The sequence below is a fragment of the Otolemur garnettii genome, unplaced genomic scaffold (genome assembly GCF_000181295.1).
Source record: "Otolemur garnettii isolate 467f Iridium unplaced genomic scaffold, OtoGar3 scaffold00244, whole genome shotgun sequence".
NCBI classification, from domain to species: Eukaryota; Metazoa; Chordata; class Mammalia; order Primates; family Galagidae; genus Otolemur; species Otolemur garnettii.
This window is the reverse complement of record NW_003852639.1, coordinates 986944-992496: the sequence shown is the minus strand read 5'-3', so window position 1 is coordinate 992496 and position 5553 is coordinate 986944.

Sequence of the window (5553 nt, the reverse complement as noted above, 5' to 3'; positions counted from 1 at the left end):
CAGGGCGACAGCTTGAGGCTCTGTCTCAAAAAAAAAAAAAAAAAAAAGAATCCAAATGATAAATCAGTCACTAGAGAGTGTGGGTAACTGGGGGTGGGTAATCTTGAAGGGTTGCACAACTAGGTCTGGATAATGGTGTGTGTGTCTATCCCCATTTAGGGAAGCAATTTCTTTATCTTTTTTGAGACAGAGTCTTGTTCAGTCCCCCTAAGTAGAGTGCCGTAGCATCATAGCTCACAGCAACCTCAAATTCCTGGGCTCAAGTAATCCCCTTACCTCAGCCTCCCAAGTAGCTGGGACTATAGGCACTTGCCACAATGCCTGGCTAGTTTTTATATTTTTAGTAGAGGTGGGGTTTTGCTGTTGTTCAGGCTGGTCTCAAATTCCTGAGCTCAAATAATCCACCCTTCACAGCCTCCCAGAGTGCTAGGATTACAGGTGTGAGCCACAGCGCCTGGCCTGGGAATCAATTTCTCATTATGAAATGGGGTTTGAGGGCCAGGCACAGTGGCTCATGCCTGTAATCCCAGCACTTTGGGAGGTCAAAGCAGGAAGATTACTTGAGGCCAGGAGTTTGAGACCAGCCTGAGTTACATAGCAAAACTCCATCGTTAAGTCCCATTTGTTTATTTTTGCTGTTGTTGCAATTGCCACTGAAGTCTTCTTCATAAAATCTTTCCCCACTCTAATAACTTCACAGTTTCTTCAAGGATTTTTATTGTTTCATGACTTAGATTTAGAACTTTTATCCATCTTGAATCTATTTTATTTATTTATTTTTGACAGAGTCTCACTGTGTCACCCTTGGTAGAGTGCTGTGGCATCATAGCTCACAGCAACCTCAAACTCTTGGGCTCAAGCAATCCTCTTATCTCAGCCTCCAGAGTAGCTGGAACTATAGACACTCATCACAACACCTGGCTATTTTTAGAGACAGGGGTCTCATTCTGGCTCAGGCTGGTCTGGAACCTGTGCGCTCAGGCAATCCACCAGCCTCAGCCTCCCAAGTGCTAGGATTATAGGCAATTTTAGTGAGTGGATAAAGATGCAGGTCCAGTTTTAGTCTTTTTATATGTAGTTATCCAGTTATCCCAACACCATTTATTGAATAGAGATTCTTTCCCCCAGGATATGTTCTTTTTTGGTTTATCAAAGATTAGGTGGCTGTAAGATGTTTATTTCATTTCATGGTTTTGTCTTTGGTTCCGGATGTCTATGTCTCTATTTTTGTGCCAATACCATCCTGTTTTGATCGCTTATGGCCTTGTAGTACAGCCTAAAGTCTGGTAGGCTGATGGCCAGCCAGAGAGAAGCTTGACAACTAGGATCTACAGAAAACTCAAATTAATCAGCATAAAAAAGCTAACAATCCCTTATATCAATGGTCAAGAGAGATGAATAGAACCTTCTCTAAAGCAGATAGACAAATGGTTAACAAACACATGAAAAAATGCTCATTGTCCCTAATTATCTGAGAAATGCAAACCACACTAAGATATCACCTAACCCCAGTGATAAGGCCTATATCACAAAATCTCAAAGCTGCAGATGCTGGCATGTAGGTGGCACTGCTGGTGGGACTGAAAACTAATACAATCTTCTTCAAAGGAAGTATGGAGACTCCTCGAAGAACTCAAACTAGACCTCCCATTTGATCCTGCAATCCCATTACCGGGCATCTACCCAGAGGAAAAAATTATTTTATCATAAGGACATTTGCACTACTCTGTTTACTGCAGCTCAATTCACAATTGCCAAACTGTGGAAACAACCTAAATGCCCACTAATCTAGGACTGGATTAACAAGCTGTGGTATATGTATACCATGGAATACTATTCAGCCTCTAGAAAAGATGGACACTTTACATCTTTTGTATTAACCTGGATGGAGTTAAAACACATTCTCCTTAGTAAAGTTATCACAAGAATGGAGAAGCAAGAATCCAATGTATTCAATTCTCATATGAAGACAGTTGATGACTTAGTACCATGGTGGGGGGTGGGGGAATGGGAGAGCAAAGACAGGGAAGGAAGGAGGGGAATGCAGGGTCATGGTGTGTGACACACTGTTTGGAGGTGGGACATAATCATAAGGGGAAGTTAACCTAACAAATGCAATTAGTGTAACCTGGTTCTCTGTATCCTCAATGAATCCCCAACAGTTAAAAACAAAAAATAAAGGACTCCATCTCGATGAAAATAAATCAATTAAAAAAATTAGCTGGGCATAGTAGCACTTGAATGTAGTCTTAGCTACTTGGGAGGCTGAGGCAGGAGGATTGCACGAGCTCAGGAGTTGCAAGCTGCAGTGAGCTGTGTGTGATTTCGTCACTGCACTTCAGTCTGGATGACAGAGAGAGGCCCTGTCTCTTTAAAAAAGAAAGAAAGAAAGAAAGAAAGAAAGATATGGGGTATGGAAAGGCATTGAACTAGATCAACCTAGGTTGTCACCAAATTCCACTCTGTTTGAAGTTGGACCTAGATGTTTGTCAATTATAATGAAAAAATATGATCATTTCCAAACTAGGAGGAAGGATGAAACAACAAACAGATTTTTCTCAATTTTAAGGTCTTCTTTACTATTTTTAAAAAACGAATACTAATACTCAATGACAAAAAGAGGGCTCAAAGGATACACAGACATTGACAGGGAAACCAGGAGTAGATCATGGTCCTCTGTCCTGATGGATGTGTAGGGTTTGAGCGAGGTTCTGTGTTGCTGACAGGTCAGATGGGTCTGCTTTGATTCTAACTATGTGTTATGGTTTCTTCTATTGCTACATTTAATAAACTCACTATGTACTTTATATGTATTATCTCCTTAGGTCTTTGAAGTGGGCAACAGTATCCTAATGTTACAGAAGAGGAAACTGATGTTTTAGAGAGGGAGGCTAAGTAATCTTTCCAAGGTCACACAGGGGGAGTGTTGTATCTTGATAACTTGCTTCCTTTCTTTACTACAGGGCAGGGTACCTGACCCACATTGGCCAATCATAGCATTCTTTCTGTCCAGCAACAGGGATTGGCCTGTGGCTGAGTACATGAGTCAGGCATTGCCAATCAGGGATCTTCCCTGGATTACTATTATTTTTTTTGACACAGAGTCCCACTATGTTGCCCTAGGTAGAGTGCTGTGGAGTCACAGCTCATAGCAACCTCAAACTCTTGGGTTCAAGTGATTTTCTCTCTCTCTTTTTTTCATTATTTAGAGAATACTTTATTAGTTTCTGTAATCAAACCCATGCAGACAAGACCTTACATATTTAATGCAGTGCGTTACCCCTATACAAATGGAAAAAAAATTAAGTTTAATGCTTCTAGACCAATATGGCTGTTAATTTCTGTACAAGCCAACTCAACACAGTAAACTGGAATACTTTTTCCAAAGTTGACAGCACAGCTAAAGTTTCCAAAAATTCAAATTATATATATGTATATATATAATTTATATATTTATATATGTATATATATAATATATATTTATATTTTTATATAAAAAGATCAATAATAGCAGTATGTTATGCATCAATAGCAGCAACAGGTTTTCCAGGTTCTGTAGTCATCTGAACAAAATTATAGAGACATCAGCACACTCTATTAAAAAAAGGGGGGAGGGGAGGTAAAAAACAAAACAGCAAAGTTATGTTGTGGTACTTGGCACCATTTTTTTTTTTTTTGAGACAGAGCCTCAAGTTATCCCCCTGGGTAGAGTGCAGTGGCATCACACTCACAGCAACCTCCAACTCCTGGAGGTTGGAGTAATTCTCCTGCCTCCACCTCCCAAGTAGCTGGGACCACAGGCGCCCACCACAACGTCTGGCTATTTTTTGGTTGCAGCCATCATTGTTGTTTTGACGGGCCTGGGCTGGATTCGAACCCGCCACCTTAGGTGTATGTGACTGGTGCCTTAGCCACTTGAGCCACAGGCTCCAAGCCAGCACCATTTTTTTTTTTATTAGCTTTTGATCATCATCTGGAAAGAAAACACTAAGATTAACATCATTAAAAACAGCTCTGATAGGGTGGTGCCTGTAGCTCAAAGGAGTAGCGCACCGGCCTCATATACTGGGGGTGGCGGGTTCAAGCCTGGCTCTGGCCAAAACTGCAAAACGCCCCCCCCCCCCAAACAAACAAACAAAGAAAAAACCAAAACCCAAACAGTTCTGATAAAGCACAGTCACTCCTATGTATCATAAAGCAGGTATAAGATACTTTACATTCACAGAGGTATGAATGTACTGTCCTACAGCTATAATACTAGAGGGTACAATTAAAAAGGCATTATTTGAGACTTCATTCTACTCTTCCAGCAGAGGGCCCAAAGGATGGTATGACACAACTCTGTAAAGAAATGTACCTTTTTAGATAAGATTTCCTTTCATTCATGGCACAGTTCTAGGTATTTACTGCTGTTCATAAACATCAGCTAAAAACCATTAAAGGAAAAAAGAATAAAAACAAATGGGAGGGGGAAGGAGGGAAAGAACCACTAGATTCATACAAAGATGACTGAGTGGAGGCAAGCAAGACTCAACCTTACTTGTATTTTATGTGACCTGTCATGTTTGAATGGTGAGAGCTCCATGGGAAGAAAGGAGATGCCAAGTAGTGCTTCAAAGCTTTGGACCACAACCAAAACAACACAGCATCATTTCAAACAGAACAGTAGCCAAACATTGCTCTCTTGGATATGGTTCATCAAGCAATTCTCTTGCCTCAGCCTCCCAAGTGGCTGGGACTACAGGTGACTGCCACAACGCCCAGCTATTTTTTTGTTGTAGTTGTCATTGTTGTTTGGCAGGCCTGGGCCGGGTTCGAACCCACAAGCTCCGGTGTATGTGGCTGGTGCCCTAGCTGCTGAGCTACAGGTGCCCAGCCTCTTCCCTGTATTAGTATGCAGATCCTGGGTTTAAAAAGCGGTGGTTAGCTGGGTGTTGTGGCAGGCGCAGTAGTCCCAGCTACTTGGGAAGTTGAGGCAAGAAGAATTGTTTAAGCCCAGGAGTTCGAGGTTGCTGTGAGCTGTGTGATGCCATGGCATTCTACCAAGGGCGACAAAGTGAGACTCTGTCTCTACCAAAAAAAAATAAAAAATAAAAATAAAAGCAGAGGTCACATTCCTTATTATACCAACATGCAAAGAGAGACAAATAGTTTGAAAGGATGGATGGTTGGATAGACGATGTTGAGTTTTCTGTTTTGGCTTCCAAGGCTGTGCTTTATCAAACCTGCGAATTATCATAGTGACCTTATGCTATGTAACACAACACATCATCTTTTTCCTTCTGTGAGCTTAAATTGACCTTTTCTCTCTTATAGCTGAATGATCTTGATGAATACAGGTATTATAGACTCTGCTGATATCAAGATTCAAATCCAGAATCCAAACTCTTCTCTCCTCTGCAATAACCATTTCCTAATATTACACACTGATCTCTTAAAATGTCTTTCTTTTTTTTTGAGACAGAGCCTCAAGCTGTCCCCCTGGGTAGAGTGCCGTGGCCTCACAGCTCACAGCAACCTCCAACTCTGGGCTCAAGCGAGTCTCCTGCCTCC